Source organism: Bos indicus x Bos taurus, chromosome 26 (assembly GCF_003369695.1).
Source record: "Bos indicus x Bos taurus breed Angus x Brahman F1 hybrid chromosome 26, Bos_hybrid_MaternalHap_v2.0, whole genome shotgun sequence".
Classification (NCBI taxonomy): domain Eukaryota; kingdom Metazoa; phylum Chordata; class Mammalia; order Artiodactyla; family Bovidae; genus Bos; species Bos indicus x Bos taurus.
In genome coordinates this window covers 51262704-51275558 of record NC_040101.1, presented here as the reverse complement: position 1 = coordinate 51275558, position 12855 = coordinate 51262704, and the positions used below count along the sequence as shown (strand labels likewise).

Genomic DNA, 12855 nt, shown 5'->3' with positions numbered 1-12855 from the left:
AATGAAGGACTACCCAAGAGGAAAAGAAACTGTAAAGACAGAAAGGACAGTCTGAGCAAGGGCCAAGAAAAGGTGAAATCAGCCAGCTAACTTTGAGGATAAGATCCAACCACAGGGAAATAAAAACATGTGCACACAGAATCATGGAAATCAATGTTCACAATAGCATTATTAATAAACCCAAAGCGGAAACAACCCAAAGCTCCATCAAGTGATGATGGATACATGGCTTAGCTTACTGTTGACAACACACAGAAATGGAAGAACTGATACGTGTTATCACATGGATGAACTGTGAAAACATGACATCAAATGAGCAAAGTTAATCCCAAAGGAGAATACAGCATGATTCCATTTATATAAAATACTGAGGACATGCATGTCTACAGAGACAGATATTATACTGGGGGTTACCTGGGGCTGAGGGAGATGGGAGGCCATGGGTGGTGGCTAAGGGATGCAGGGTTTCTTTTAGGGGGTGATGGGAATGCTCTAAAATTGACTGTAGTCACCGGTTACACATCTCTAGACTAAGAGATACTGAAATACACATGTTGAGTAGGTGAATTCTATGATATGTCAATTATATCTCAATAGCTTTAAAAAAAATCCAATGGCAGGATCCAGATAATCTTTTTAATTCTCTAGTTTGGATGTACGTATTCTACACCATCTGAGTACATCCATGCTTTTACAATATACTTAAAATGAAAAGGAAAGAAGGCAATGCCTAAACTTCAACTGGTTTGTATAAGACCCTTTCTGCACACGTTATTCTGAAATCCATGAAATAAATGTATACAGAACTCTACAGCAATTTACAAAAGGAAAGATGAGAAATGATAATTTTCTGAATGTTCCATTAAACTAATATTATCCTCTGATTTTAATCTGGATTGCCATATCATGGTAATACAGCTATCACTTTAAAAAGTATTGTTTCAAAGGAAAAAAAAAAAAAGGCTCTCAACTTGTGTGAATAATGAGACACAATTCTCAAGTTTCCTAAGGGTAAATAATATAAGGAAAAAGTAATATAATGCAAATGGTAGGATGAAAGTCAGAGTTTAAGGAATGAGTGCATTATAAAGATAAGAAAATTGTAATAAGTTACTTGTAACAAAAATACAGAAGAAAACTGACAATGAAAATGAGTGTTCTAAAACACTCTATCCTACATATTAACTGTTAGCATGTTCAATTTCATACATACCTGACTTATGAGTTGACATAGTTGTAGTAGTTTACAATTGTTCTTCAAATCCTGTACCTCAGCTTCTAACTTAGCACAATAACATGACATGACTTTCAGTGAAGTCTCTGACATAGACTGCTTTTTTACAGAGTCATCCAGTTCTTGTTGAAGTTGTCTCACAACTGCCTAATAAGATGCTTTGTCAGTGAGTTTATCAAATCACTTTACTATTATGCTATGTTAATAATAGAAACTCCAACATATGCACTTTGAAAACTATCACCACAGACAGCAATCACCTTTGTTTTCCTCCTCACTGACTCTGGCTATAGACACAGAAGTGGCCATCCTCCAGCCTTCCTGATATTAAGTTACTCAGACAAAGGATGTGGTCCCACTATCCACACCCTGCCCCTCCCAATAAATCTGCAGAGCTTCACCACCTCACGTCTAGAAAGAAATGAGTGTGTAGGTGGGGAAAGTGATGGAAAATTCCACACTGTGGAAACAGTATGGAAACATTTTCCTTTCCTTTTTTATTAGAAGCTTTGATTAACTCAGAGATTTTCACATATTCCAACCAGTGCTCAGATCTTTCCAATAGATCCCTACCTCAGCAGAAAAATGATGTCATTCCCTTGTGGCTTATCTGTTTTATATCCAGTAGTGTGTCTACATTAATCCCAAACTCCTAATTCATCCCTCCTCCCCACCTTTGCCCTTGGCTAACTGCTCTACTCAATATTCTGTAGTCACCTACCTGGGAAAAGGAACTGAAAAATAATGGATATAGTGTACAAATAACTGAATCAACTTGCTGTACATATGAAACTAACAACAAAATTGTAAATCAACCATATTCTAATATAAAAGAAAAATGCAATTTAAAAAATGAGGTTGCTCCCATGGCCTTCAAGGAGCCTCGATAACCTGGCCTCTACCTGACTCCAGACCACAGCTCCTACAACCTTCTCCCTGACTCACTCCATTCTTGCTGCTCACAAATCCTGCCATCCTTCATTTTTAGAGGACAAGCTTGTATTCAAATGATAGTAATTGATACTTAAAATGAGAATTATGAGCAAATTGTTTGTAAAAATGTTAAGTAAATCATAAATAGCAGTGGGAAGTTTAAATCAATAATAGTTTTGCTAAAGCTCACCACCTGAGTCCCAAATTATGACTTAATGATAAGTAACTGCATTTGAAGAGTTGAGAGGCTTTAAGAACAAATGATTCAAGGCTAAAATGTTTCCCATATTAACTCAAATTGACATGAATAAAAATAAAATTGTACCAACAAATATAACAAAAAGCTATGACAAGCTACTGAAGCCAAAGTACGATATATAAAATACAGCCTCTGGGAAACCTGGAATTGATGATCAAGATAATCCAGGTAACTGAAGCTTCATTTCGAAATATTCATTTCAGGTTTGAGCATTTCATTTATCTGCTTCGTCATGATACTGAAATGTGGTAACATAAAGATTAAAATTATTACCTTAATAAAGAGTAAATTAATAGCACCTGTCTATGTTAACAATATAGAACTAAATCTCTTAACATTTCATAAATGACACAATGTCCCTACTCAAAGTAAAGGATTTCTTCGGTCTAATTTTTATTTGCTGGATATAAGGTATGCTTTTAGGCTGGTTTAGAGACCATAGATTCACAGCCTGTGTATTTTTTATATTCAACTAGATTCAAATTTGGAGAAGGCAATGGCACCCTACTCCAGTACTCTTGCCTGGAAAATCCCATGGACGGAGGAGCCTGGTGGGCTGCAGTGCACGGGGTCGCTGAGAGTCGGACATGACCAAATGACTTCCTACTTTCACTTTCCACTTTCATGCATTGGAGAAGGAAATGGCAACCCACTCCAGTGATCTTGCCTGGAGAATCCCAGGGACGGGGGAGCCTGGTGGGCTGCCATCTATGGGGTCGCACAGAGTCGGACACAACTGAAGTGACTTAGCAGCAACAGCACATTCAACATTTAGCCAGAATCAAGAATCACTTTTAACTTTCTTTCAGGAAGTCTGAGAATTATTTCTCCTTCTGGATGCTCACTTTTCCTTCTGCTTTCTCATTTTCATACCAATACATTCTCTCTTTTAAATGATTATATTCCTTGATTAACTCATTGTTTCTTTTCTCCAGCAACAGACCTTGTTTCTCATATTTGGCCTGAAGTTTTCTCACGATCTGCTGAAACTGGTCTTGGATGCTAATGACCGTCTTCACTTTACTGTTGGCTCTGTTTTGTGCATTACCCAGTTGCTGTCGGAGCAACATGTTTTCACTCTGGAGTTGAGATAATCTCTCCTCTAAGGATTCCTGCTTTCCAAGGCATGTATTCACTTTGCCTTGTTCATTCTGATAATGTGTTCAATTTCCTGCTTTTGACACTCTGATTGACTTAGATCTCTCTGGACACGTTCTAACATCAAAGTCTTTTCTCTAAGATCATCTCTCGTGTGATGCAGCTTGATTTTCAGCTTATTGAAGATACTTTCCACTGTAGATAGTTGCTGGGAAAGCATCTCGCTGTTATCTTTTAGATTAGCCACATCATACTTCATTTTGTCCTGCAAGCATAACCATTCATCTCTTGCTCTCTGGAAGGCAAGTTCCAGATCTCTTTTTGATGTCTGACCTTAATCATGATCATGTAAGGCAGCAGCCAGTCTAGAACAGTAGGATTTCACTTCTGTTCCGGTCTTTATTTACTTTCTTTTTTGTTCTCCAGCTTAGAGTTTATCATTGTATTCTCAGCTGTCAGAGCATTAAGCTGGCCTGTGTAGTGGGATATAGTCTTTGTTAACGTTTCCTCATTCAGTTTTATTGCCTTTTGAAGATCATCATTCTTTACTTTGAGAATTTCAATGTCCTCAAAATAGTTCTCTTCCTTTTCCCGGTGCTGATTTTTCAGTGCATCTATCTCCAGTCTTAGCATGGCAATTTCCTCCTGCAGCATGTGCTTTTTGTGCAACAGGTCTTTTGTTTCTTCACAACTATCATAAACCTAAGTGAAAAAAAAGGAGATGTTTAGCTAGTACTCAGTAAAGTGACATTCCATGATTTCTTCTGAAATGAAAGACTAACTTGTATGTTTATACAATGAAAAGACTGCCCCAAGTGTGTCTCCAACAGGAAAAAATAAGGTTCAATTCAATCCTCAGACTTTATACAAGCAGGAATTCCCAAAGGTTCAAAAATTTAATGTAAGACAATGAATCCATGAAAATCAAAAAGAAATACCAAGAGACTTTTCAAGAAGCTCAGAACTGAAAAGGCTTCTCTCTGAACTATAACAAACCCAAAGGCTTAAAATAAAAGATTCATAGATGTGACTACACTTAAAAATTGCATCTGATGTGGAATATTTATATAATGGAAAACTAGTAATCCATAAAAAAGAATGAAATAATGCTATTTGCAGCAAGGATGTTGGGATTAACATATACACATGAATAGATATAAAATAACCAACAGAGATCTACTATACAACATAAGGAACTACACCTAATATTCTGCAAGAAGAATCTGAAACGGAATATGTGTGTACATGTGAGCGTGTGTGTGAGTGAGTGTGTATGTGTATTAGTCACTCAGTCATGTCCAACTCTTTGGGACCCCATAGACTATAGCCTGCCAAGCTCCTCTGTCCATGGAATTTCCCAGGCAAGAAAACTGGAATGGGCAGCCATTTCCTTCTCCAGGCTGCTGCTGCTACTGCTGCTAAGTCGCTTCAGTCGTGTCCAACTCTGTGCGACCCCATAGACTGGAGCCCAACAGGCTCCACTGTCCCTGGGATTCTGAACACCGGAGTGGGTTGCCATTTCCTTTTCCAATGCATGAAAGTGAACAGTGAAAGTGAAGTCGCTCGGTGTCTGACTCTCAGCGACCCCATGGACTGCAGCCTACCAGGCTCCTCTGCCCATGGGATTTTCCAGGCAAGAGTACTGGAGTGGGGTGTCATTGCCTTCTCCACCTTCTCCAGGGGATCTTCCCAATCCAAGGACTGAACCCAGGTCTTCTGCATTGCAGGCAGATTCATAACAGTCTGAGCCAGCAGGGAAGCCCCATTTATATAAAATACACACACATATACATATATATCTGAATCACTGTGCTGTATACCTGAAACTAACAGAATATTGTTAACTATAATTCAATAAACAACACCACTTTCTAGGTTTATAACACTGCATTTGATACCTCCTATATATCTACTTCACAGTAAGACTCTTAACTCTGTATAAATAGACTAAATTTTGTACAAAAAGTTTTTGCTTGAGAATATGTTACCTTCTAACATTTTAATAGACAGTTACAAGAATTACACCAATTGACAACTGTACTAGACACTTCTACAAACATTAATTAACTCATTAGCTGTAATGATTCTGGAAAGGAAAATGTTAAAAATATGAGTAAGCTGCAGCCTTTTCGCCAGGTCTTTGGACTCTACTAGTCTTCTTACATCAAACCACATGTCTCTAGTACAAACATATCAATACAAAATAAGCTTCCTACTTCATTCATGGTACATACACTAATGGTAAATAAGCTAAAATTTAGAAAGTTCTTAGAAAACTATGAGATTATTTGCTGCTGCAACAACTTTCATTATCTCTCCATTATGTTTAAAATAGTAAGATGGGGAAAATATGATTAAAAGCACTTAATAACTATCACTAAATATATATTATGCCATATCTATCACTATTTTGAAAAGTTCATTGTACTGAAATAGGACACTCACAGGGCAGAGTGCTCATTTTCTCACAAGTAGAAGAATCACATCCAAAATGTGGTCTCTGAACAGCCTATAGTTTCCTCCTTACCATTAGGGGAAGTGATAAACTAACCGAATGATCAATTGAGGAAGTGAAATCATTACCAAAACCCAGAATATCTTTAATTGGTAGCAAGAGTTTTGTTGTTTCCCCCCTCCCCCTGCCCCTTGGTGCGGGGGAGGCACTTTTATAAGTTTATTCTAAAGAAACAACTTTTTAAAGTGTTCAAAAGTGTTTTTACAACTGATGTCGCAGTTTTTACAAAAAAACAGTAAATGATGTGAAAAGGTTGTTGACAGGGTATTGGTTAAAGAATGACAGTGGAGCCAAGAATGGACTCTGATTCAGACACTGAAGGTGACGACATGCATGGAGTGACTGACACGTTCACTCCAGAGCAGAGGGACTTGGTCAGGTAGCGCAGTCGATGGTGGACCACACATGGTCCTCCTTGCCTAAACCACAATCAGGGTGCTGGCTCCTCGGAGATAGTCACAAAAGATTTGAGATCAATTCCTATGGAAAATATTAAAGGCCTCTCCTTGGATGAGGCCATCGTATGTGACCACCTAACTGCTCTAGACAAATGGATTTGAATTACAAATACTACTTTCCCGAGCTCTTCCTGAGAGCTTTTCATTGTGGGGGATCTGCTGCTAGGACCTCAGGGATGGGACCCAGTCCATGTTTGAGAGGGACATCAGGTGTGGGAGCAAATTCCTCTGCTGTGAGATGCCACTCAAGAACTCTGCAGAAGGAAGGACAATCAACTTCAAAATTGTCTGGTTTCTACCAACTGCTGGGAAAAAAATCCCTGCACCTCTCGAGGACGCCAGTTAACACCTGTCCTTGAGGACTCTGCTGTAAGGGAGAATGCAGCTGGGAAAGCTGGAGCCAGCTCTGAGCTGTTCATGGGGCAGGTGGACTGGAGGGCTCATGGGCACAGAGGGAGGGGGGTCCACGACCCTCAGCCACCTGCCAGACTGAAGGCCAGAGGCAACTCGGTGTAAAATTAGGCAGGATGGTCCCTCCCAGCACCCCTTCTCTTCTAGACCTATTCACTCACGAATGTTCCATCAAGGCTGAAGGATTGGTTGCCTGAGGTGGGCTGAGAGCTTAACCTCCAGTTTCTACACCATTCTCAACCCTGTGGTTTCTCAGGATCTATTGTGTGAGCTACTGATGTGACCTCTCCCTCCCTCTGCTCGAAAAAGTGCACCCAGCATGTCAGGATCATACAATTCTTATTTCCGGCCTTGTTACTTTGGGAACTTTGAATTTCTTTTCTTTTGTTTTTAACAATTAACCTAAAATTTCCTAAAACACTAAACAAAATGACACTAAATAAATGGTATTTTTTAAAAAGTAGATATTGTAAATAATATTGATAAAATCGTGTTAGAAATTTGAAATTTTTACCAAAGATTACTCTACCTGATTCAGATTATTTCTCTCAGTCTTCACTATCACTTCTACTGCTTGGAAAGTGAGTTCTAGGTGCTGTTTCACTTCAACTTATTTACTATATTGGTCTTCTTTTCTTGTTAAATGCTCCCTCATTTTTTCATATAACATCTAGGCATTTCTTCTATTCTCTTCTTCTTGCTTTAAGGTGAATCTGAAAAATTTAAAACTCTTCTTAGAAAATCATGAGATCATTCACTGCTGTAATAAATTTCGTTTCCTCTTCACAATGTTTAAAATAGTAAATGTTAGGGGAATACAATGAAAAACACTTAATAATGGTCACTGTTTTCAGACAGAGGGTTAAGAAAAAAACTGCATAAATTTTGTTTTCATTTTCTCTTGAGAAAAATGGCTACTTCATAAATCTGTGGGTGGGAATGTAAAGTAATATAAACTAAGAATAGTTTAGAAATATAGATTACAGACCACTTTTAAGTTCTCATACTTTGACCACATTATATGATATTATTAAAGAAAATGTATTTAAAATAATTAGAAAGGTAGAAATGAATTTATAGAAAAGGTGTTCCTTGGAGTATTAAATAGAATACAGAAAAGTGAAAAACAATTGGAAGTCAATTTCAGTTCAGTACAGTTCAGTTGCTCAGTCGTGTCCGACTCTTTGCTACCCCATGAATCACAGCACACCAGGCCTTCCTGTCCATCACCAACTCCTGGAGTTCACACAGACTCACGTCCATCAAGTCAGTGATGCCATCCAGCCATCTTATCCTCTGTCATCCCCTTCTCCTCCTGCCTCCAATCCCTCCCAGCATCAGAGTCTTTTCCAATGAGTCAACTCTTTGCATGAGGTGGCCAAAGTACTGGAGTTTCAGCTTAAGCATCATTCCTTCCAAAGAAATCCCAGGGCTGATCTCTTTCAGAATGGACTGGTTGGATCTCCTTGCAGTCCAAGGGACACGCAAGAGTCTTCTCCAACACCGCAGTTCAAAAGCATCAATTCTTCGTTGCTCAGCTTTCTTCACAGTCCAACTCTCATATCCATACGTGACCACTGGAAAAACCATAGCCTTGACTAGACAGACCTTTGTTGGCAAAGTAAAGTCTATGCTTTTGAATATGCTATGTAGGTTGGTCATAACTTTTCTTCCAAGGAGTAAATGTCTTTTAATTTCATGGCTGCAGTCACCATCTGCAGTGATTTTTTAGCCCCAAAAAGTAAAGTCTGACACTGTTTCTCCATCTATTTTCCATGATGTGATGGGAACAGATGCCATGATCTTCATTTTCTGAACGTTGAGTTTTAAGCCAACTTTTTCACTCTCTTCTTTCACCTTCATAAAGAGGCTTTTTAGTTCCTCTTCACTTTCTGCCATAAGGGTGGTGTCATCTGCATATCTGAGGTTATTGATATTTCTCCTGGCAATCTTGATTCCAGCTTGTGTTTCTTCCAGCCGAGCATTTCTCATGATGTAATCTGCATAGAAGTTAAATAAGCAGGGTGACAATATACAATCTTGACATACTCCTTTTCCTATTTGGAGCCAGTCTGTCGTTCCATGTCCAGTTCTAACTGTTGCTTCAGTAAATATTTAATGGGGTTTCTATTATGGTGGACTTCTGTATGCTCATGAAAATGATGATTTGGAAAAATATACATTAAGTTATTAGAAGCATTCACTGTTAAGAACCTGCTATATTATTTCTAAGAATTTCACCCTCCAAAATACTAGTAACACTTTCTCCTCTGTAAAATCCTAGAGGATAAGTTAGTCCTTATGACACGTCTATGTCTCTGCAGAATTAAAGGAAACAATAGTTCAAATATTTCCTTAAAGGTGAGGTGTATAGTGTCTCAAGCTGCTGAGCTCTCGTTCCCACTCCACTTTCTGATGCTCTAACTGTGATTTCACTTCTTTGGTTTCTGACAGCTCTTTTTGTAGCCCATGAACCTTACTTTTCATTCTGTAAAATTCTCCTCTAAGTAGTTCACAGTGGCTTCTTTGGCTTCTTTGAAAATCTACTAATCTTTCATGTGAAAGAATTGTATCCTGAATTTTCAACAAGCTAACAGAATCTGCATGATGAAGAAAACAAAGATAGAAACAAACAAAAAAACTTATGTGAGTAATTTTTGAGTATAAAGGACTTTGCCTTTCATGTTCACTCATCCACGCACTGAACAGATATTAAGGGTCTATAATGTGGAAGACATTATTCTAAGTTCTGCAAATAAAACAGATGCCCCTGGGTCTTGTTTAGCTTGAAGTCTAGTAGGAGACAAGGACAAATAAAATAATTATGAACTCAGATAGATACTCTAAGAAAAGAGAGTTCTATGATCACATAACAGAACTTGACATAGACTGGGTCCAGGAAAGATTTCCCTGGGGAAGAGATGTCACACTGAGAAATGAAGGATGAGCAGGAAGTAGTAAGTAGAGTAGGAAGAACAACTCTGTGGACAGTCTCCAGCTGTCATTATGTTTTTAACCAAGACAGAGTGAACAGCTACTGACTTACCTTCCTGAGTGGAGTGAGCAAAAACAATGCGGACAAAATACATTAAACGATGATTTTCATGACAAAGGACTTCAGGGAATGAAAGACAATGATCCTGGAAACACATGAGATTAGCCTAAGGAATGCCCCAGCTCACTGCCTTGAGAGAATTCTCAGGCCCCAACACGGGGAGAAGGAATGGAAGCTGAGTTAGCCAGACTCCCTGACAGGAGGTGATGAAGCTGACAGTCTGGTGAACCAAAGTGGGCAGAGATCACAGATCAGAACTGTGGAGAGGAGAGAGTGGAACAGAGAGAAAAAGGACCCTGGGGATCTCAGGAGCCCCTCGGGTATTCAGCAGATGAACAAACAGAAACCATCTGGGAGAAACCACCTGAGACCAGGGAGAAACCATCTGAAAAGACTATAGGAACCTGTGACTGGTGCTCACTCAGTCCCAGGAATTCTGTCTATTCTCATGAGCCAGGCTGGAAAATTCCTAGGTATCAGCAGAATTAACAGGGTAGTCAGCAAGGTCTTGCCTCCAAGGCAGGAAATCATCAGCCCTAGCCCCAGAGCCCCTCTGGATGCACCTAATGAATCATGAGAAGCAAGAGCACAGAAGGATCTCTGGAAAACTCTCAATATTTGGAAACTAAATCACATGGGTCTAAATAACCCTTGGATCAAAGAGGTAATGAAAAGAGAAAGTACAAAGTATTCTGAACTGAAGGAAAATGAAAAAGTTAAGACCAGAAGACATTTTAGGGAATTGACAAGCTGATTCTAGAATTCATGTAGAAAGAAGGGTGAAAACTAAAACCAGATGGAACCACACAATTGTGACCTTTAACCATGCAGCAAAGAGAGGCAACAGTTGGGCTTGAAGCAAGGGGGTAGCATGATGGGACCTAAATGTTTAAAAATAGGCAATAATTACAGTTGCTGTGCAGACTGAGGTTCTGCCAGGTGGAGTGGCAGGAAAAGAAGTCCTGAGATTATTTCAGTTACTCTAGGAGGAAAATGATGCTGACCTGACCATGGGTGAAGGCACAGGAAAGAAGAGTCAACAGAAGGTACAGTGAGTGAGAGTATCATAGGCCTGTGGCTCAGAGTATACACTCACTTTCATGTCCTTTTAAGGCAAAACAAACTTCTGAGATGCACGGCACTGTAGCATATCACTGGCTCTAGAGCAGTACTGACAAGGTGTGCATATATCACTCCTCTATACACAGACAGGCTTTTCGTTAACATTTACACTGCAGTCCTACCTTTATACCCCACGTTGTGAGGTTCTACTTGCAACGTGGAATTCCTAGAGTAAAGCACGTCACCATCCTCAGAAACAGTCTCGGACGACTGAGTTAAGTCATCCAGTTCATTCACATAATTAATTAGTTCTTTGACCTACACGTAAACAATACTCTTTCACAATGTCCTTAAAATATATATAAATACACCAAGTGTACAGAGGTGATAAATCTCTGTATCAAAACAAAAACAGACATTTCTTAAAAGAAGAGATTTTTATCAAAAGGATAACTTTATCAACAGTGTTTCTAAATGATGTGTTCAAAGTAAACTTCTCTACAACAAAGGAAGATTTTCTATTTTAGCACTATTCCTTTGACAAAGTATTTTCGATAAGGATAATATTTTTGAAAGTTCATTTTTTTTTTTTTTTTTACTATACCTTCTTCTTTTCATATGGTGTTTTCCTTGCAGGCCTAAAAGAACAAATGATTCTTTTCAGGCTAATATTAAATATTCAAAAATACAAACAATACCTAAACTTTTCTTTTTTATATAAACTTTTTCCATTGGCAAGTAATTGTCTATAAAGGATGCAGAAATAAATTAGAGCAGCATTAAAGGACACAGAAAATATATCAGTAATACTAATAAAGTATTACAGTTAGATCTAAAGAAAAGGAAAAACATAAAGTTACTTGCATTGTGTAATAGGAAACAGTATACCAGTATTCTTTGCACCTGTTCTTTTCCATAAGAACTAACTTTTATGGCAATACGACCTACCTGGGAGGTATTCCTTCAGTTCTTCTAAGAAAGAAATCCATTTGAAAAACCAAGATATTAGCTTTTTGAGGACGTCCTATGCATCAGCTATGCATTATCAGAAGCACCTAACATGTCCTAAAGGCATTTTCATCCCCACAGTCATTCTGGGAGATAGGATAGGAAGAAATGGAGCACACAAAGGCTGAGGAACTTGCCCAAGTCCACTCAGCATGTCACCAACAGACCCAGAATTCAAACCCAGGAAGTCTGGCTTCAAAACTGCTCTTCCAAAATATGCTGAGAAAGTAATATTGAAAAGTCTTTTTAAGTAATATGATAGCAAATGAATCTATAGTATTATTTCAGGTCTAGCTATAGCTATAAATAATGATTTCTGAATCTTAAAACATATTTCTCAAAAAATAAAAAGACATCAGAAGTAGGTAAGCCTGCATATCTACTGTCAATAAAGTTTTGTTTTCTGTAAAAAAAAATCATCAATAAGCATTCATTCACCCATTGTGCTGTTTCTTCATGCATCTGACATACATGTATTGAGCACACAATATATGTTAATGACACACTTAGTAAAAGAAGTACGGGTTTTGTCATTTAGATCTTTATCATGCAAAAGGAATAATTTGTGAAAGACTGCTAATAATGTTTTTCTATTGAATATAAACAAAATCTTCCCCTTTTCCCTGGAATCTATAAACAACTATGAAGTTAATATGATGTGATGTTTCAGAGCACCTTACAAAATCACAGCTACTCATCATGTAACTGTCAGCTAGAATTATCAAGGAATGACCATATCCTATTCAGTATAGCCTATGTGTTTGTAAATTCACAATTACGTAATTTTTGAAAATCTATATATGATAGAATTAACTTAAGCAA

The 12855-nt window shown here is 38.2% G+C and overlaps 1 pseudogene; it reads right to left on the bottom strand.

Annotated features, from left to right (window-relative positions):
- The window catches only part of LOC113884424, a 79104-nt pseudogene that overhangs the window by 8502 nt on the left and 57747 nt on the right, over positions 1 to 12855 (bottom strand).